Below are 22,410 nucleotides of genomic sequence, written 5' to 3' on the forward strand. Positions count from 1 at the left end.
GAGCGAAGGTCACTGCCAGATATTGGCTAAACTCCACCAGGGTCATCCCAGAGTTTCCAAGATGAAGATGTTGACAAGAAGTTATGTCTGATGGTCAAGACAGGGTGCAGACATAGATATGTTGGTGTGGCAGTGCCCAACATGACAACAAGGACAAAGATTGCTGCCAGCAGCTCCCTGACATTTGTGGCAAGGGCAAGGTAAACCTGGACTCACATACATGTCGACTGTGTAGATCCTTTCATGGGCTCAATGTTCTTAGTCATTGTGGAAGCACACTCAAAGTGGCTGGGCGTGTATAGAGCTCATTCATCAAATACGGGAATGACGTTCGAAAAGCCGTGCACATTTTTTTGCTATACATGGACTCCCAGAAGTGTCAGTCAAGGATAACGGGCCACCGTTTACCAGCAGGGAATTTGAGTATTTCCTAAATTCAAATGATATTCGACATACAAGGTCAGCTCCAAACAATACATCATCCTATGGTCTGGCAGAGAGAGCAGTCCAAACTTTGAAGGCAGGCTTGTAGAAACATCTTGTAACTAGATACCCATCTGTCCCAGTTCCTATTTGATTTTAGGGCCACCCCTCATATAACTACAGGGGTAGCTCCAACAGAGTTGCTGGATGGGGAGAAGGATCCACACCAGGTTAGCTCTGACCTTGGGGAGTTGGGGGGTGGGAGGGTGAAACAGTATCAGGAACACCGAGGCCAGACACATGGCTTCAGAGAAGCAGAATGGACTCAATGGGCTAACTGGCTCCTTTTCATGTTGTGCAAGTCTATGATTCAACTACCCTCTTTTAAAACACAAGGGCTGAAAGAGCCCAGCCTTGAAGACAGTTGTCTGTGTGTACAACAGATGTTGTGGCTAGCAGTAAAGACTCTCACATGCAGCTCCCTACTGCAGTTGCTTCTCGGTATATTGGCTCTCCAAGGTGGGTTGAAGGTTTAGTTCCTCTGCCAGCACTTAACACTGGCCTCTTGAATAGTATACAACATATTGTGTATGTATACATATATTTAAAGTACACAGCATGTTATGAACTGAAGAGCACATAGTGTGCAGTGCACAGCATGCTATATTTGAAACATTCATTGTACTGTTGGTTCTGGAGATGTGGGTGACACCAGCCCACCTCGCAGCCGGAGCTGGTCGGCCTTCTCTGTGAAGTGTAGTGGTGGTGATCCCATGAATAGAAACCTACAGTTTGAAGTTAAACAAAAAGCAGAAGTTGCTGGAAAAGCTCAGCAGGTCCGGCAACATCTGTGAAACAAAAATCAGAGTTCACATTTCGGGGTTCTGAGGAAGGATCGCCGGACCTGAAACGTGAACTCTGATTATTTTCTTCACAGATGCTGCCAGACCTGCTGAGCTTTTCCAGCAACTTCTGCTTTTTGTTCCTGATTTACAGCATCTGCAGTTCTTTAATTTTTTTTGGTTTGAAGTTAAAATTAGATTACAGGGGATTGTAACACTAAGGATGGCTGATGTTTTTTTTCAAATCTAATGTTTTTATCAGTTTAAAAAGTGCATGTAAGTCAAACACTCTACAAGTATTTATGTGAGCACATGCAAAGCCACTGTTTGATGAGGAGCTGATGAGTCTTACTTATGTACTTTTTTTCTATTTATTTGTTCATAGGATGTGAGTGTCACTGGCAAGGATAACACTTGTTGCCTATCCCCAATTCCTCTTGAACCGAGTGGTTTGCTAGGCCGTTTCAGACGGCAGTTAAGTTTCTACCTTCTTGTGGACTTGGAGTCACATTTGGCCAGATGAGGATAACCAATTTCCTTTCCTAAGAGCTATCAGTGAACAAGGTGGGCTTTATTGACAATCAAGGGTGATGGACATGATTACCATTAATGAGAACAGTCCTGGATGTATTAATTGAATTCAGATTCCCTTAACTTCCAGGATGGGATTTTAGCTTGTTTCTTCCTAGCATGAGACTGAGCCTTTGGATTTCTAATCCGGTCCTATTTACACTGTGTCATCATTTCTCCATATGATCATAGCATAGCAAATAGGAACATGGCAGGTCAGCTGGGTCATATGGAGATTGCACTATGTTCAATGTGGAAAGGCTATCTCATGCTGGTAATATCATCAGCTGCAGCAGCACGAGCTCTGGATTTTGGAGCTTCAATAGCAGCTGATGAAACAACTCTGTAGAGGCCAGTATCCTATCACCAAGTCACCCTTCATTTATATATAGAGCGTCCTCAACATTGACCCAGTTTTCTCAGAGTGGAAAAGATATCTGACAGTCCTGTTCTTATATGTCAGCCAGGGCTCCCTGATTGGACCAGATTAACAGCCCCACTCAGGGAACTTTTATTCTATGAGGTCCACCTGGCTGCCCTCATTACAGTCACTCCAATCTGCAGGTGGAATGTTTGATGACTAGCACATTTCTCAATGTAGTCACTCTGCAGCTTAAAGATATGTGGTGGGAGAGGCTAAAAAATATCTGTCAGGTAGACAAAGAAAAGCAAGCAAGCAGGTAGGGCATAAGTCCCCTGACTCTATCTCATTCTTCAACCAGGATTTGGTTGTGGACCCTAGGTATCCCTCTATCTGGTGCAATACTGCTAGTAACACTGCTCCCTGGTGGTGTATTGTTAGCCTCTGATTGGCCAGCAGCTTTCAGGGATCTGAGAACGGCCCAGCCAAGACACACTTAATATAGTCTTCGAAAGGAGGCAACATGGGGCTCGTGATGTTTCTTAATATGAGACACCCTCCTGTCTATCAACAGGACATAGGCATGCTGGTGGGATTAACATGTGACAGATGAAGTTTATTGCAGAAAATTTTGAAGTTCTTCCTTTTGTCAGGAGGAATTGGAAGAAGTTATCCAAAATAACAGGTACAATTCCAAAGGGGACACAGGACAAGAGAAATGTGGGGTTATACAGAACATAGAATAGTACAGCGGAGGAGCAGATCCTTTGGCCCTCCATGTCTATGCCAACCATGATGCTATTCTAAACCAATTCCATCTGCCTGCACATGATTCATTTCCCTCTATACCCTGCCTGTTCATGTGTCTCTCTAAATGTCTCTTAAATGTAGCTTCTGTATCTGCTTCTACCACTTCTCCAAACAGCTCATTCTAGGCACATACAACCATCTGTGTAAAAACTTTCCTCACATATCTCCTTTAAACTTTCATTTCCCTGCCTGTTCATGGGTCTCCCGTAAATGTTGCTTTTGTGTCTGTTTCAACCACTTCCCCTAACAGCTCATTCCAGGCACCTACTAACCCCTCTGTGTAAAAACGTACCTCACATATTTCCTTTAAACTTTTCTCCTCACCTTAAACCTATGGCACCTCATATTTGACATTTCCACCCTGAGAAAAAGACTCTAATTATTCACTTTCTCTATGCCCTTCATGATTTTATATACTTCTAACAGGTCACCGCTCAGTGTCCAGTGCTAAATTTAGAACAATTCAAGTTTGTCCATAAGACCAAAAGATATAGGAGCAGAATTTAGGCCGCAGCGAGACTGCTCTACCATTCAATCATGACGTTATGCCGGAACCTTTGATCCGCTTGACAATCAAGAATCTATCTATCTTTGTCTTAAATATACTCAATGACCTGACCTCCTCAACCTTCTGTGACAATGAATTCCGTAGATTCACCACTCTCTAGCTGAAGATGTTTCTCCTTGTTCTAAAGGGTCCTCCCTTTAGTCTAAAGTTGTGCCCTTCAGCCCTAGTCTCACCTAGCAATGGGAACATCTTCCCAACATCAACACTGTCTGGCCATTGAGTACTCTGAAAGTTTCAATTAGATTCCCCCCTCATCCTTTTAAATCCCATCAAGAATAGACCCAGACTCCTCAAATGTTCCTCATATGTTAAGCCTCATTCCTGGGATCATTCTCATGAACCTTCTCTGGACTAGCTCCAGGGTCAGTACATCCTTCCTGAAGTATGGGGTCCAAACTTGCTCACATAATTCTCTAAATATGGTCTGACTAAAGCCTTTTAAAGCCTCAGAACTTCACCCATTTAATATTCTAATCCTCTCGAAATAAATGCCAATGTTGTATTTGGCTTCCTAACGACCAATTCAACCTGCAAGTTTACCTTAAGACAATCCTGGATTAGGGCTCCCAAATCTCCTTGCACTTCAGATTTGTGAATTTTCTCCCCCTTTAGAAAATAGTCTATGCATCTATTGTTCTTACGACAGTGCATGACCTCACACTTCCCCACATTGTACTCCATCTGCCACTTCTTTGCTCCTCCTCCTAACCTGTCTAAATCCTTCTGCAGCTTCCGCGCTCCTCAATACTATCTGTCCCTCTACCTATCTTTGCATCATTTGCATCATAGCCAGAATGGCCACAGTTCCTTCATGCAGCCGTGTGTGGAGGTGCCGGTATTGGACTGGAGTAGACAAGGTCAAAAATCACATGACACCAGGTTATAATCCGACAGGTTTATTTGAAAACACAAGGTTTTGGAGTTTAGTCCCTTTGTCAGGTGATCATTAATGGAAAAAATGAAAAAGTTGTGGTCCCAAAACTGACCCTTGTGGAACACCACTAGTCATCGACTGCCATCCTGAGAAGGGCCCTTTTATCCCCACTCTCTACTTTCTGCCAGACAGCCAATTTTCTATCCATGCGAGCACCTTGCCTCTAACACCATGGGCCATTATCTTGCTCAGCAGCCTCCTGTGCAGCACCTGTCAAAGGCCTTCTGGAAGTCCAAATAGATAACATCCATTGGCTCTCCTTGGTCTAACCTGCTTGTTACCTCCTCAAAGAATTTTAGCAGATTTGTCTGGCATGGCCTCCCCTTGATGAAACCATGCTGACTTTGCCCTGTTTTACCTTGCACTTACAAATATTCAGAAATTTCATCCTTCACAATTGATTCTGTAATCTCAGCAACGACTGAGGTCAGGCTAAAGCCTATAACTTCCTGTCTTTTGCCTTGCTCCCTTTTTAAACAAAGGGCTTACATTAGCAATTTTACAGCCCTCTGGGACCCTCCCTGTCTCTAGCGACTCCTGGAAGATCCCCACTAACACCTCCGTGATCTCTTCAGCCATCTCCTTCAGAACTCTGAAGTGTAGTCCATCTGGTTTAGGTGATTTATCCACCTTCAGACCTTTCAGTTTTTCTACCACCTTGGTGATGGGCATCATGCAAACTTCTGCCCCTTGAGTCTCTTGAATTTTAGGATGTTATTCGTGTCTTCTACCGTGAAGACTGATGAAAAGTATTTGTTCAGTTCCTCTGCCATTTCTTCTCTCCCAATTACTACTCCTCCAGCATCATTTTCCAGTGGTCCAATGTCCAATTTTTCCTCTCTTTTACTTTTTATATATCTAAAGAAACCATGTTCAACATCTCCTTATAGCAAACATATTCCAATCCCGGCAACATCATGGTAAACTTCATCTATACCTTCTCCAAAGGTGACCAGAACTGGGCACAGTACTCCAAATGTGGCCTGATCGAAAGCTTATGCAGTTGCACCTTAAATGCTAACATTTATACTCAATGGCCCAAACTGATGAAGGCAAGCATGCTACATGTCTTCTTTGCCATCTTATCCACTTGTGTTGTTACATTCAGGGAAGCAATGGGCTTGGTCCCTAAGATCCCTTTGCATATCAATGCTTCTAAGGGTCTGGTCATTTACAGTTTACTTTCCTCATGCATTTGACCTCTGAAAATGCATCACATCACACTTGTTTGGATTAACTTCCATCGGTCATTTCTCCGCACAACTTTCTATCAGACCTGTATCCTGCTGCATCCTTTGATATCCTTTATCACTATCCACAACTTCACCAATTTTTGTGTCATCTGCAAGCACACTAATCAAACCATGTACATTTTCATCCAACTCATTTATATACATATTGCGAACAACAGAGGTTTCAGCACTGATGCTTGCAGAACACCACTGGTCATCGACGTCCAGTCAAAAACACCTCCACAATACCTTCTGTCCTCTGTGGCCAAACCAATTTTGTATTCTATATCACAGTGTGGATATGGAGGAACACAGCAGGCCAGGCAGCATCAGAGGAGCAGGAAAGCTGATGTTGTGAAATGTCAGCTTTCCTGCTCCTTTGATACTGCCTGGGCTGCTGCGTTTCTCCATATCCACACTATGTTATCTCTGACTCCAGCATCGCAGTTCTTACTATCCCCAATTTTGTGTGCAACTTGCCTACTACGAGGGGTTCCACATGATTTGACTTTCTGGACCAACCTATATGAGAGATTTTGTCAAATGCTTTAGTAAGATTCAATATCCACTGCTTTATTCTCATCAATATCTTCAGCACTTTCTCAGAAAAACTCACAAGTTTGTGAGACAAGACCACGCCTGCATAAGGCCAAGCTGACTATCCCTAATAAGTCCATTCTCTTCCAAATGTGAGTAAATCATGCCCGTAAGAGTCTTCTCCAATAATTTCCCTACCACTGATGTAAAGCTCACTTGCCTATAATTTCCTGGATTATCCCTGTTGTCCTTCTTGGATAAAGGAACAACTTTGGCTATTCTCCAATCTACTGGGACCTCACTTGTGGCTAAAGAGGATACAAAGTTCTCTGTCAAGGCCCAATAACCTCCTCCCTTGCCTCCTTCAGAATCCTGGGTTCCCATCAGGCCCTGGAGACTTATCTACCTGAATATTTTTCAAATACACCTAACACCACTCCCTTCTTAATATCAACATGCCTTAAAATATCAACAAACCCCTCTCTAAACTTACCGCCAACCATGTTTTTCTCCTTGACAAATACTGATGTGAAATACTCATTAAGGGCCTCATCCATTTCCTCTGGCTCCATGCATTAATTCTTTCCTTTATCCTTGAATGGGCTTACCCTTTTGCTAGTTTACCTCTTACCTCTGGATTCTTCTCAATCATATTTGCCAAGGGCATTTCAAGGCATTTTCTAGCCCTCCTAATTTATTTCTTAAGTTCTGTTCTGCTTCCTCTATAGTCCTTAAGAACATATAACATAGAACATAGAAAAGTACCGCACAGTACAGGCCCTTCGGCCCACGATGTTGTGCCGTGGAATAATCCTAATCCAAAAATAAAATAACCTAACCTACATTCCCCTCAATTCACTGCTGTCCATGTGCATGTCCAGCAGTCGCTTAAATGTCAATAATGACTCTGCTTCCGGGACTACCACTGGTAAACTATTCCATGCGCTCACAACTCTCTGAGTGAAGAACCTCCCTCTGAAGTCTCCTCTATACCTTCCTCCTAACACCTTAAAACTATGACCCCTCATGGCAGTCAATCCTGCCCTGGGGAAAAGTCTCTGGCTATCAACTCTATCTATGCCTCTCATTACCTTGTACACCTCAATCAGGTCACCTCTCTTCCTCCTTCTCTCCAGAGAGAAAAGTCCGAGCTCAATCAACCTCTCCTGGTAAGACAAGCCCTCCAGTCCAGGCAGCATCCTGGTAAACCTCCTTTGCACCCTCTCCAAAGCCTCCACATCTTTCCTATAATAGGGCAACCAGAACTGGACACAATATTCCAAGTGTGGTCTCACCAGGGTTTTGTAGAGCTGCAGCAAAACCTCACGGCTCTTAAACTCGATCCCCCTGTTAATGAAAACCAAAACACCATATGCTTTCTTAACAACCTTATCCACCTGGGTGGCAACGTTGAGGGAGCTATGCACTTGAACACCAAGATCCCGCTGTTCCTCCACACTGCCGAGAATCCTGCCTTTAATCCTATATTCAGCATTTAAGCTCGACCTTCCAAAATGCATCACTTCACATTTATCCAGGTTGAACTTCATCTGCCATTTCTCAGCCCAGCTCTGCATTCTGTCAATGTCTCGCTGAAGCCTGCAATAGCCCTCAATACTATCAACGATACCTCCAACCTTTGTGTCATTAGCAAACATACTAACCCACCCCTCAACCTCCTCATCCAAGTCATTTATAAAAACTACAAAGAGCAGAGGCCCAAGAACAGAGCCCTGGGGGACACCACTCGGCACTGACCTCCAAGCAGAATACTTACCATCTACAACCACTCTCTGCCTCCTGTCAGCCAACCAATTCTGAATCCAGACAGCCAAATCTCCCTGCATCCCATACCTCCTGACTTTATGAATGAGCCTGCCGTGGGGAACCTTATCAAATGCCTTACTGAAGTCCATGTACACCACATCCACTGCTCGACCCTCGTCATGACTCATGACTTCCTCAGAGAACTCAATAAGATTTGTGAGGCATGACCTGCCCCTCACAAAGCCATGCTGACTCCCTTTAATAACGCTATGCTTTTCCAAATAGTCATAAATCCTATCCCTCAGAATTCTTTCCAAAACCTTGCTGACCACAGATATAAGACCTACTGGTCTGTAATTTCTAGGGATTTCCCTATTCCCTTTCTTGAAAAGAGGAACAACATTTGCCTCCCTCCAATCTTCCAGTATGACTCCCTTGGAGAGTGAGGAAGAAAGATCTTCGCCAGCAGCTTAGCAACCTCCTTTCTTGCTTCCCAGAGCAACCTAGGATAAATCTGGTCTGGCCCTGGGGACTTATCAATCTTAATGTTTGCCAAAATTTCCAGCACATCAACTTCCTCAATCTCGATCTGTTCTAGCCTGTTTCCCTGCTCCTCAAAGTTCTCATTCACAACGAGGTCCCTTTCCTTAGTGAAAACCGAAGCAAAAAACTCATTTAGGGCTTCCCCTATCTGCTCAGACTCCACGCACAAGTTCCCTACGCTATCCCTGATCGGCCCTACCTTCTCCCTGATTCTCTTATTCCTCACGTATGAGTAAAATGCCTTCGGGTTCTCCCTAATCCTTCCTGTCAAGCCTTTATCATGCCCCCTCCTGGCCCTCCTCAGTCCACTTTTGAGCTCCTTCTGAGCAAGCCTGTAATCCTCTAAAGCTGTGCTAGGCCCTTGCTTCCTCCACCTTACATAAGCTGCCTTTTTCTTTTTGGTGAGAAGCATCTCTGTTCCCGTTATCCAAGGCTCCTTAATCTTACCCCTTCTTACCTGTCTCAGAGGAACAAATTTATGCATCACTCGCAACAACTGCACCTTAAACAGCCTCCACATGTCTGCTGTGCCCTTTCTGTGGAACAATTGCTCCCAATCTGTACTTTCCAACTCCTGCTGATAGCGTCATAGTTTCCTTTACCCCAGTTAAATATCTTCCCCTGGTAACTGCTCCTTTCCCTCTCCATGGCTATGGTAAATGTGAGGCTGTTGTGGTCACTGTTGCCAAAGTGTTCTCCCACCACGAGATCTGACACCTGTCCTGGCTCATTGCCAAGCACCAAGAGTTTTGTTTGATTTCTGTTTCCTAAACCTTACTTAGGTTTCCTTTTTCTAAATTAAACTTACAACATCTTTTGACATCTAAGGTTCCCGAATCTTACCATCCTTATTTTTCATCCTCACAGGAACATACTACTGGCTTTGAACTTTGCTCAGTTACAAATTCTTGAAGGTGGAGAGCAGAAGAGACTAAGAAGGTATATAGGATCCTGGACTTTAGAAGTAGAGTATAGAGTACAACAGTAAGAGTGTTATGATGAATCTGCACACAACAGCCTCAAACGGAGTATTGGGTCCAATTGCGGGCACGACATTTTAGGCAGGATTTGTAAGGATTTATGAGAATGGTTCTTGGAAGGATGAACTTGAGTTCCATGGATATATTGGAGAACCTGGTTCTGTTCTCCTTGGAGACAAGAAGGTTAAGAAGAAATCAGATGGAGCTGTTCAAATCCTCTGTACTGACTAGACAGGTAGGACTGTTCCCATTGGCAGGAGGTCTGAGAACCAGAGGATCCCAGTTTAGGGTAAATGGTGAAAAAAAAAATGGTGAGGTGAGATAGAACCCTCAATTCAGTGAATAATTAGAATTTTCCTGATTCAAGTGTAGTTTTCATCACAAAGTCGGATATTGATCTGAAAAGAATTGCAGGGCTACGGGGAGTAGGCTGGAAGGGGAACGAGAAGGGAAACTTCCAAATCAAAGCTAGCTAGCATTGTGCTGAAACAATGCTATGATAAGATTTTAACACGGGAACATTGAAAAAAATAGCTATATATGTCCAGGTTTGGTTTGAGTGTAAATCTTATAGGACTTTGGCATTACAGATAATGGGAACTGCAGATGCTGGAGAATCGAAGATAACAAAGTGTGGAGCTGGATGAACACAGCAGGCCAAGCAGCATCTCAGGACCACAAAAGCTGACGTTTCGGGCCTAGACACTTCATCAGAGACGGGGATGGGGAGAGGGATCTGGAATAAATAGGGAGAGAGGGCAAGGTGGACCAAAGATGGAGAGAAAAGAAGATAGGTGGAGAGGAGAGTATAGGTGGGGAGGCAGGGAGGGGATAGGTCAGTCCAGGGAAGACGGACAGGTCAAGGAGGTGGGATGAGGTTAGTACGTAGGAAATGGAGGTGCAGCTTGAGGTGGGAGGAAGGGATGGGTGAGAGGAAGAACAGGTTAGGGAGGCAGAGACAGGCTGGGCTGGTTTTGGGATGCAGTGGGGGAGGGGATGAGCTGGGCTGGTTGTGGGGTGCGGTGGGGAAAGGGGAGATTTTGAAGCTTGTGAAGTCCACATTGATACCATTGGGCTGCAGGGTTGCCAAGCGGAATATGATTTGCTGTTCCTGCAACCTTCGGGTGGCATCATGGTGGCACTGCAGGAGGCCCATGATGGACATGTCATCTGAAGAATGGGAGGGGGAGTTAAAATGGTTCGCGACTGGGAGGTGCAGTTGTTTATTGCGAACCGAGCGGAGGTGTTCTGCAAAGCGGCCCCCAAGCCTCCGCTTGGTTTCCCCAATGTAGGGGAAGCCACACCGGGTACAATGGATACAGTATACCACATTGGCAGATGTGCAGGTGAACCTCTGCTTAATATGGAAAGTCATCTTGGGGCCTGGGATGGGGATGAGGGAGGAGGTGTGGGGGCAAGTGTAGCACTTCCTGTGGTTGCAGGGGAAGGTGCCAGATGTGGTGGGGTTGGAGGGCAGTGTGGAGCAAACAAGGGAGTCACGGAGAGAGTGGTCTCTCTGGAAGGCAGACAAAGGTGGGGATGGAAAAATGTCTTGGGTGGTGGGGTCGGATTGTAGATGGCGGAAGTGTCGGAGGATGATGCATTGTATCGGGAGGTTGGTGGGGTGGTGTGTGAGAACGAGGGGGATCCTCTTTGGGCGGTTGTGGCGGGGGCACGGTGTGAGGGATGTGTTGTGGGAAATGCGGGAGACGCGGTCAAGGGCGTTCTCGACCACTGCGGGGAGAAAGTTGCGGTCCTTGAAGAACTTGGGCATTTGGGATGTGTAGGAGTGGAATGCCTCATCCTGGGAGCAGATGCGGTGGAAGCGGAGGAATTGGGAATAGGGGATGGAATTTTTGCAGGAGGGTGGGTGGGAGGAGGTGTATTCTAGGTAGCTGTGGTAGTCGGTGGGCTTGAAATTGACATCAGTTACTAGCTGTCCATTTCAATGTCCATTTCAAGCCCGACTCCCACAGCTACCTAGAATACACCTCCTCCCACCCATCCTCCTGCAAAAATTCCATCCTCTATTCCCAATGGTCTGCGCATCTGCATCCAAAAGGTCCACATGTGTGAATCCTGACCACTCCCCCCTCACAAAAATGTTAGCTCTTATGTCAGGAATTCTGATTTTCAGGCCCATCCAGCTGTGATCATAAGAATGAGCGCCTCTCTAACATTACAATAATCCATGCCATCAATTAGCAAGTTATTGATGAGTGAGTTTCTCTTCATGGAATAATTGGCGTCTATTTTCTTGATAATTGAAAGAAAGCCAATAGAACAGTATTAATTCTAACACAAACAGAAATTGTGCTGGAAAAACCCAGCAGGTCTGGCGCGTCTGTAGAGAGAAATCAGAGTTAATATTTCAGGTCCAGTGACCCTTCTTCAGCACTCTATCCACCCTTGGATGGTCTTCAATGGCTACCTTTGATGCACAAGTCCTCAACCCTACTGCTTGGATGTTGGTAGGGCCCAATTCACTTTTCTGTTTGTAATGCATACAATACTTCTTAATGTAAGCGAATTAAGATGGTATTGCAGGGAGTTTGGGATGTTGACATGGATTACTGAACCCTCCTCCAACAGTGAAAGGAAAGGGCAACAGGTCCGGGGAATTTGGATGTCAAGGGATAAAAGGAGTTTGACAAAGAAAAAGAAGGAAGCACATGTCAGGTATAGTGCATTTAAAACAGGGAAGACCCTTCAAAAGTACAAAGAGTGTAGTAGGGTTTTTTCATTCATTCATGCAACGTAGGCATCACAGGCTAGGTCAGCATTTAATGCCCAGCTCTAATTGCCCACATGTTAGTTAAGTTTTAAACACGTTGTTGTGGGTTTGGAGTCACATGTAGGCAATACTTGGTGACAATGGCAGTTCCCCTCCTTACAGGGCCTTAGTGAACCAGATGGGTCTGTTCTTGACAATTGATTCATGGTCATCATTACAGTCTTGTTTCCAGATTTTTAGTAGATTCAAATTCTACCATCTGCTGTGGTGGGATTTGAATCCAGGTTCTCAAAACATTACCTGGGTCCCCAGGTTAACAGGCAAGTAATAATAACACTAGGCCATCATCTCCCCTCAAAAGGAAATTAGGAGGGGAAAGAGGGGAGTCACAAAATATCTTTGATAGGTGAGATCAAGGAAATCCCTACGGCTTTCTATAAGTATGTTAAGAGTAAGAGGATTACCAGGGAAAGAGTGGGACCAATTAGAGACAAAGGGGAAACCTGTGAAAAAGCCAATGGATGTGAGTAAGGTCTTAAATGAATACACCTCAACTGCATTTACATTGGAGCTGGGGATTTCATTTGGGATGGTGAGGTTCTAGATCACGGTAAGGTTAATAAGGAGAATGTATTAGAAACAAAGACAGAAATTGGAAAAACTTAGTGTGCATCCCAAAGAAGGGTTACTGGACCTGAAACATTTCCTCTGCTTTCTCTCCACAGAGGCTACCAGACCTGCTACGTTTTTCCAGCAATTTGTTTTTGCTTTTGACTTTCAGTTCTTTGGTTTTTCAGGAGGAGGTATTAGATGTTCTAGAAGGCACAAAAATGCATAAATCCCCACGGTCTCATGAGATGTATCCCAATTTGCTATGGAAGGCAAGGGAGGAGTTTAGAGTGGCCCTGGCAGAAATATGTAATACTCACTGGCCACAGGTGAAGTGCAAGATGACTGGAGGATAATTAATGTGGTTCCTTTGTTCAAGAAGGGCAACAGGGATTGGCCATTTAATTACAGTCCAGTTAGTCTGATGCCAGTGGTAGGGAAATTATTAGAAACATTTCTGAAGGATAAGACTAATCAACACTTGGAAAGGCAGGGATTGATCAGGGATAGTCAGCACGGATTTGTTAGAGTGAGATCCTGTCTGACTAATTTAATTGAGATTTTTGAAAATATTAATGTGTTGTTGATATGGTTTACATGGATTTAAAGAAGGCATTTGACAAGGTCTCATATGGGAGGCTGGTCAAAAAGTTAAGAACCCATGGGATCCAAGGCAAATTAGCAAACTGGATCCAAAACTTGCTTACAAATAAGAGGCAAAGGGTGATGATGGAAGGTTGTTTTTCTGATTGGAAGCCTGTAATGAATGGTGAATCACACGGATCAGTGTTGAAACCGTTGTTTGTTATGTATATTGGCCAACCATTCACATCCAAGTTTTTAAAGGGCCTGTTTCTATGCTGCATGTGTCTATGACCTTTAGGTGAAGACTTAATAATCCAACATGGTATAATGGGAATGCTCATTTCACTCATTACCAATGGCACATCTTCATCCTTGATCGTCAGAGTGTACAGCCTACTGCTTTTGATCTATAACATGTAAGTTTTCCTGTGTAGCAGCATCATTCTAAGATATGCCTACCACACTTGATTAAACTTAAATTAGTTTAAATTCCAGTCTAAACATGGTTGAGATCCTACCTTCATGTGATTAAACAATGTAATAAAACAAAGAACTGTGAATGCCTGAGATTTGAAACAGAAACAAAAATTGCTGGCAAAACTCAGCAGGTCTGGCAGTGTCTGTGCAGAGAAAGCACTGAGTTCTGATGAAGAGTCACTAGACTCAAAGCATTAACACGGCTTTCTTCCTACAGATGCTGCCGGACCCATTGAGTTTTGCCAGCGATTTCTGTTTTTGATTAAGTAATGTTTTGGATCACTTTCACAGAACAAAGAATTGTACAAAGAATAAGAACAATAGAATTGTCATGATGCATATACAGGCCAGTTGACCCATTGTGTTTTTACCAGCCTTCTGAACATTTTAGCCCATTGTCAACCGGTTGCCTTTTCCTTGTAACCCTGTACTTTATTCCTATGTAAATAATCATCCTACGCTATTTTTAATGCCTCAAAGGAACTTGCTTCCACCACACATCCAGGGCAGTTGCATTCCAGATCCTATCCATTCACTGTGTATATCTATTTCCTTACCTCACAGTTGCTTCTTTTGCAAAACACTTTAAAACTGTGCCCTCTGGTTCTTGATCCATTTGTGAGCAGGAATCTCATCTGTTCATAGCCCTTATAACTTCGGAAACTTGCAACAAAATTTGGTGGCACAGTGGTTAGCACTGTAGCCTCACAGTGCCAGGGACCTGGGTTCAATTCCAGCCTTGGGTGACTGTCTGTGTGGAGTTTGCACATTCTCCACGTGTCTGCATGAGTTTCCTCCAGGAGCTCCGGTTTCCTCCCACAGTCCAAAGATGTGCAGGTTAGGTGGATCAGCCATGCTAAATTGCCCATAGTGTTCAGGGGTGTCTGGGTTATAGGGGGATGGGTCTGGGTGGGATGCTTCATGGGGCAGTGTGGACTTGTTGGGCCGAAGGACTTGCTTCCAAACTGTAGGGAAACTAATCTAAATGTCTGTGTAGCCTTTTGTTCTCCAAGGATAATGGTCCCTATTTGTCTAATCCTGCCTCATGATAGAACTCCACCATTGTGAACCTCTTATACACTATCTCCATCGTATCCACACGAACACAGGAACATGAGTAGGCAATTCAGTCCACCAAACCTGCTGCTATTCAATATGATCATGGCTGATTGAACACTTCAGCACCTTTTAATCATCCCATCCCCATAATTCTAAATGCCACTGGTACTCAGAAATCCATCAATCTCTGCCTTAAATATATGCAAAGACCGAGCTCTCTGTGTTAGACAGTTCCAAAGTGTCATAACCTTCTAAGTAAAAAATTTCCCCATCTCTTGGACTTAAGTAGCATTCTGCTTATTTAAAATTTGCGATCCCTAGCTCTAGACTCCCCAACGAGAGCAGACTTCTTTCCACCATCTACCCTGTCTATCCTTAAGTATTTTGTAACTATCAATTTATTCTTAGAAACAATGCCCAAGCTCTCTTCCCAGGACAATCCCCCCATCCTTTGTATAGTTCAGCATCCATAACTGTACACAATACTCCAGTTGAGACCTAACCAGTGTCTTATATAAGTCCATTCTAGTCTCCCTACTCTTGTATTGTATGCCCCTATTAATGAAACCTAGAATACCATATATTTTATGAGCAGTTCTCTGTGGCTACCCTGACACCAGTAACCCTTATTTGGGATGATTAATAGACATGTACACCGAGGTCTGTCTGCTCCTGCACAGGGCAATAATACCCTTTGTTTTACACACTGTCTCCATTTTTCTTGTACCAAAGGGATTCACCTCATACTTCTCTGAATTGAACTTCATCTGGCACTTATCCATTCACTCCACCAGCTTTTCAACATTCTTTTAGAATTCTATACTATCCTCTTCACAGCTTACAATTTTCTAAAGTTTTGTGCAGTCTGAAAACTTTGGAATTGTCCAGGGAACACCAAGATCCAGATCTTTATCATATATCAGGGAAACTAAGAGTCCCAATACCAATCCTTGGGGACCTTCCTTACAAACATTCTGCCCACCCAAAAATACCCATTAACCATTACTTTTTGTTTTCTATCACTTAGCCAATTCTGGCTTTCATGTCATTTCTGTCTATGAGCTATTGCTTTCCTCATGTTTGGTGTGTACCATTGTTTTGGAACCTTTTCGAAGCTCATGTGCACTACATCGACTGTATTGCTCTCATCAACTCTTACTGTTACCACTTCAAAAATCTACAACATGTAAGTTAGACTTCAATTTCCCTTAATAATTCCATGCTGGCTACTGGTGACAATGCTCCACAAATTGGAAACTTCTCCACCATTCTCTACACAAATCTCTCTGCTCTTCTTTACTCTATGCCAACTTACATGTGGTCCTGCTTTTCAATTTAGTGCCTAGCTCCTCATTCTGCCTATGTAGAACCTTGTTCCTGGACTTAGCTATCTCAGTGGTGTCTGCATGGGCCACTGCAACTTGATCTTCCACCTACCATTGTAAGTTCATCTCTATTCCTGAACAGATAGTCTGAACTCTGGCAGCAGGCTCACAGCATTGTTGTCTGGATTCTCTACACAGAATAGTGTTTATCCCATAGACTATACAGCCCCCTAATGCATCAACATTACTTTTAACATTGTGGGCTACCCCCCACCCCCATCTCCTTGAATGGCCTCCTGCGGTGCCATGGTCAGTCTGCCTACATACATTACAACCTTGCTCCTATCCATACAAGCTGTCAGAACCTTGAGCCTGCTAGAGAATGGTAACAGCTGAGGGTCCTCTGCTCCCACAAGTTGACCTTCTTACTAGCACTTTCTCAAGTGTAGCTCGGAATGGGCAAGAATGCTGGCCTGGCCAAAGACACCCACATCCCATGAAGGAATAGCAAACTCCATCTCCTAGCCTTGTAACTCAAAGGTTGCACATCCTGCTTTATACTAAATACAAATGTTTCCACAATGACAGACACGTTCTCGTATAATTGTCATGTCCTTCTTCGTTGTAGAGAACATGCATAAGTTGCAACTTGAAACGTTCCAGTATCCTGTCCTTCTGAAAAAAACTGTTTCTATTGGCCAAGGAGTCAGCCATGATCATACTGAGTGACAATACTGGAGGAGGGGAATCCTTAAAGTTCCTTAATATCATATTTGGATTCATTTGGATAGCAGTAACAGAATAGGTCAGAGTCAGCATGGATTTACGAAGGGGAAATCGTGTTTGACTAATCTTCTGGAATTTTTTTGAGGATGTATCTATGAAGATGGATAAGGGAGACCCAGTGGATGTAGTGTACCTGAACTTTCAGAAAGCCTTTGATTAAGTCCCACATAGGAGATTGGTGAATAAAATTAGGGCACATGGTATTGGGGGCAAAATACTGAGTTGGATTGAAAATTGGCTGGCTGACAGGAAGCAAAGAGTAGTGATAAACGGGTCCCTTTCTGAATGGCAGGCAGTGACCAGTGGGGTACCACAAGGTTCGGTGCTGGGACCACAGCTGTTTACGATTTATATTAATGATATAGACGAAGGCATTAGAAGTAATATTAGCAAATTTGCTGATGGCACAAAGTTGGGTGGCAGTGTGAAATGTGAGGAGGATGTTATTAGAATACAGGGTGACTTGGACAGGCTAGGTGAGTGGATGGATGCATGGCAGATGCAGTTTAATGTGGATAAATGTGTGGTTATACACTTTGGTGGCAAGAACAAGAAGGCAGATTACTATCTCAATGGAGTCAAGTTAGGCACAAGATCTAGGTGTTCTTGTACATCAGTCAATGAAAGCAAGCATGCAGGTACAGCAGGTAGTGAAGAAAGCTAATAGCATGCTGGCCTTCATAACAAGAGGAATTGAGTATAGGAGCAAAGAGGTCCTTCTGCAGCTGTACAGGGCCCTGGTGAGACCGCACCTGGAGTATTGTGTGCAGTTTTGGTCTCCCACTTTGAGGAAGGACATTCTTGCTGTTGAGGGAGTGCAGCGTAGGTTCACAAGGTCAATTCCCGGAATGGTGGGAATACCATATGTTGAAAGATTGGAGCGACTGGGCTTGTATACTCTTGAGTTTAGAAGGATGAAAGGGGATCTGATTGAGACGTATAAGATTATTAAGGGATTGGACACTCTGGAGGCAGGAAGCATGTTTCCGCTGATGGGTGAGTCCAGAACCAGAGGACACAGTTTAAAAATAAGGGGTAGGCCATTTAGAACAGAGTTGAGGAAAAACTTCTTCACCCAGAGAGTGGTGGATATATGGAATGCTCTGCCCCAGAAGGCAGTGGAGGCCAACTCTCTGGATGCTTTCAAGAAAGAGATAGACAGAGCTCTTAAAGATAGTGGAATCAAGGATTATTGGGATAAGGCAGGAACAGGATACTGATTGTGGATGATCAGCCATGATCATAATGAATGGTGGTGCTAGCACAAAGGGCCGAATGGCCTACTCCAGCACCTATTGTCTATATCCGCTTTTCTTTTCACTTTTACCTTGTTTGACACGCTTAAGGCTGGTAATAGGGACTATAAGGGTGTGCAGTGTATTTGATAATGGGGATCATGAATGGATGAAAATGGGTTTGATAATGAGGATCATTAGTTAAATAATCTTCTGTCCTTTACTCGCCCCCACGCCCCAGGCCTTGCCACCACGTGGGTTGCTTCCAGAACAGCCAACCCATTTCCAGCTCCTTGTGAATCCCATTAGCAGCTTTTCTCCTTCCTTGATTTATCATTATTCATTTCTATATTTGCCTGTCTTTCTCTCCCTCTGTGCTCCATTTCCATCTATCCTCTCAGTCTTTTACTACCACCCCCAAACGCTCCCATAGCTTCCGTCTTCAAAACATAAACCACCTTTTCTCAGCTACTACTAGTTCTGATGAAGGGTCACTGAATCTGAAACATTAACTCTGCTTCCTCTCCACAATGCTGCCGGACCTGCTGAATTTTCCCAACAATTTCTGTTTTTGCCTCAATCCTCTCATTTCAGTTCATGAAAATGTGGATACCACTCAAAAGCTTCAAAAAGAGGAAGCCATATCCTTCTAAAGATTAATGCCATTGAGTCTGACCTGCATTAGCATCAGCTCAGAGACTGACACAACCTGTACCTTAGAGGTAGGATAGGAGAGGGGTCCTTCTGTATTGAAGCACCAGCCGGTATGTACAAGAAGGAGGGAAAAGGAGCTGTAAGCATACTGTAAGGGTTAGTCAATGCTCATCATTTCTGTTGGTAAAAGAACATTTTATAGAGACCTTCCCTTCGTTCCTCATGCAGTGGTAGACAGTAGAGTCATAAAGCCATAGAGCTATAGAGCATGGAAACAGATCCGTTGGTCCTACTCGTCCATGCCAACCAGATATTCTATACAACTCGAGCCCCATTTGCCAGCATTTGGCCCATATCACTCTAAACCTTTCCTATTCAAATACTCACTTTTGTAATTGTACCAGCCTCCAGAACTTCCTCTGGCAGCTCATTCCGTGCATACACCACCCTTTGCAAGGAGAGGTTGCCGCTTTGGTCACTTTTGTATCTTTCCCCTTGCCACCTTAAACCTATGCTAGTTTTGGACTCCTCCACCTCAGGGAAAAGACCTGGCTTCTTTACCCTATCATGCCCCCCATGATTTTATAAACCTCTGTAAGGTAATCAGCCAGCCTCCGATGTTCCAGGGAAAATAGCCCCAGCCTTTTCAGCCTCTCCCTACAGCTTAAGTCCTCCAACCCTGGCAACATCCTTGTAAATTTTTTCTGAATCCTTGCAAATTTCACACCATCCTCCCAATAGCAGGGAGGCCAGAGTTACACACAAGACTTCAAAAGTGGTCTTAACATTGTCCTTTATAATCACATGACCTCCCAATTCCTATACTTAATACTCTGAAAAATAAAGGCAAGCATGCCCAACCCTGCAGCCCAATGGTATCAATGTGGACTTCACAAGCTTCAAAATCTCCCCTCCCCCTACCGCATCCCAAAACTAGCCCAGCTTGTCCCCGCCTCCCTAACCTGTTCTTCTTCTCACCTATCCCCTCCTCCCACCTCAAGCTGCACTCCCATTTCCTACCTACAGCCCCCTTGACCTGTCCGTCCTCCCTACCTCACCATCTACACTCACCTTTACTGGCTCCATCCCACTTCTTTGACTTTTCTGTCTCCTCTCCACCTATCTTTTCCTCTACTTATCTTCGATCTGCCTCCCCCTCTCTCCCTATTTATTTCAGAACTCTCTTCCCCTCCCCCATTTCTGATGAAGGGTCCAGACCTGCAACGTTAGCTTTCCTGCTCCTAAGATGCCGCTTGGCCTGCTGTGTTCATCCAGCTCTACACTTTGTTGCCTTCTTCACACTACTACCTGCCTGCGACGCCACTTTCAAGGAACTATGAGCCTGCACTCCAAGGTCTCTTTGTTCAGCAACACTCTCCATGACCTTATCATTAAGTCTATAAGTCCTGTCCTGACTTTTCTTTCCATAATACAGCACCTCATATTTATCTAAATTAACATTCCTCTTCTGTTGTTACATTGGCGCCATCCCTCATCTCCTCCTTCTCTACATTGATGACTGTATCAATGCTGCCCCGTGCTCCCATGAGGAGCTTGAACAGTTCATCCACTTTACTAACATCTTTCACACCAACCTCAAATTCACCTGGACCATCTCCGATACTTCCCTCCCCTTCCTGGACCTCTCTGTCTCCATTTCTGGTAACTGCATCAACACCAACATCTATTTCAAACCTACTGACTCCCATAGTTACCATGACTACACCTCTTCTCATTTACCCCCTGCAAGAATGCAATTCCTTCCTCTCAATTGCTCGGCCTCCACTGTATCTTCTCTCAAGATGGAGCATTTCACTCCTGGACATTCCAGGTGCCCTTCTACTTCAAGCACTGCAACTTCCCCCTTCTGTTGATCCACTATGCCCTTAAGTGCATCTCGTGCATTTCCTGCTATTCTGCCCTCAAAACCCCATCCCCCCCAACAAAAATAAAGACAGAATCCCCTGGTCTTCACACCAACCTCTGCATCCGGTGCATCACCCCCTGCCAATTCTGCTGCCTACAATCCAAACCCACCACCAAAGAGATATTTCCCTCCCCACCACTATCTACCTTTCATAGGGGCCGCTCACTTTGTGACTCCCTTGTCCACTCCACACTCCCCACCAACCCCACCACACCCAGCACCTTTCCCTGCAACTGCAGGAAGTGCTACACCTGCCCCTAAACCTTGCCCCTCATTTCTATCCAAGGCACAAAACAAACCTTCCGCATCAGACAGAGGTACATCCCATACATCCTCCAGTCCGTATCTATTGCTCCCAATGTGGCCTCCTCTACGCTGGTGAGACCAAGCATGGATTTGGTGACTGATTTTTAGAGTATCTGTGCTCTGTACGCTTTAATCAATAACATTTTTTGGTTGCCAACTGTTTTTACTCCCTCTCCCAATCCCTGAGTGACACGTCCATCCTGGGCCTCCTCCGGTGTCACAAACACATCATGTGCAAACTGGAGGAACAACATCTCATATTCCACCTCGGGAGCTTACAGCCCTATGGCCTCAACATAGAATTCACAGTTTCAAAATCTCCTCACCCCAGCCTCATCCCATGTCCAACTCTCCCTGTCATTCCCACCTCCTTGACTTGTCATAACCTATCCATCTTCTTTCCCACCTATCCGCTCCTGCCACCTCATTGACCAGTTCCCACTACCCTCTACCTGCATCCATCTATCACCATCCCACCTGCTTTCTCCCAACCCTACTCCCCCATTTATTTTTGAGCTTCCTTCCACTTCCCAAGGCCTGATGAAGGGTGTAAACCTGGAACGTTGATTTTCCTGCTCGTCTGATGCTGCCTGACCTGTTGTGTTCCACCAGCTTCACGCTGTATTGACTCTTGCTATCTAAACTAAATTAAACTCCATCTGCCACCCCTCGGCCCATCTGATCAAGATCCTGTTGTATTCTGAGGTAACCTTCTCCGCTGTCTGTTACACCTCCAATTTTGGTGTCATCTGCAAATTTACTAACAATACCCGCAATGTTCACATCCAAATCATTTATATAAATGATAAAAAGTAGTGGATCCAGCACTGATCCTTATGGCACACTGCTGGTCACAGGCCTCCAGTCTAAAAAGCAACCCTCCACCACCACCCTCTGTCTTTTACCTTTGAGCCAGCTCTGTAACCAAATAGCTGATTCCCCTGTATTCCATGTGATCTATCCTTGCTAAGCAGTCTACCATCAGGAACTTTGTGAAACGCCTTATTGAAATCCATATAGATCACATCCATTGCTCTGCCCTCATCAATTCTCTTCGTTACTTCTTCAAAAAACTCAAGTTAGTGAGACACGATTTCTATGCACAAAGCCACGCTGGTGATCCCTAATCAGTCCTTGCCTTTCCAA

The sequence above is a fragment of the Stegostoma tigrinum genome, chromosome 1, assembly GCF_030684315.1.
Source record: "Stegostoma tigrinum isolate sSteTig4 chromosome 1, sSteTig4.hap1, whole genome shotgun sequence".
In the NCBI taxonomy this organism is placed as follows: domain Eukaryota; kingdom Metazoa; phylum Chordata; class Chondrichthyes; order Orectolobiformes; family Stegostomatidae; genus Stegostoma; species Stegostoma tigrinum.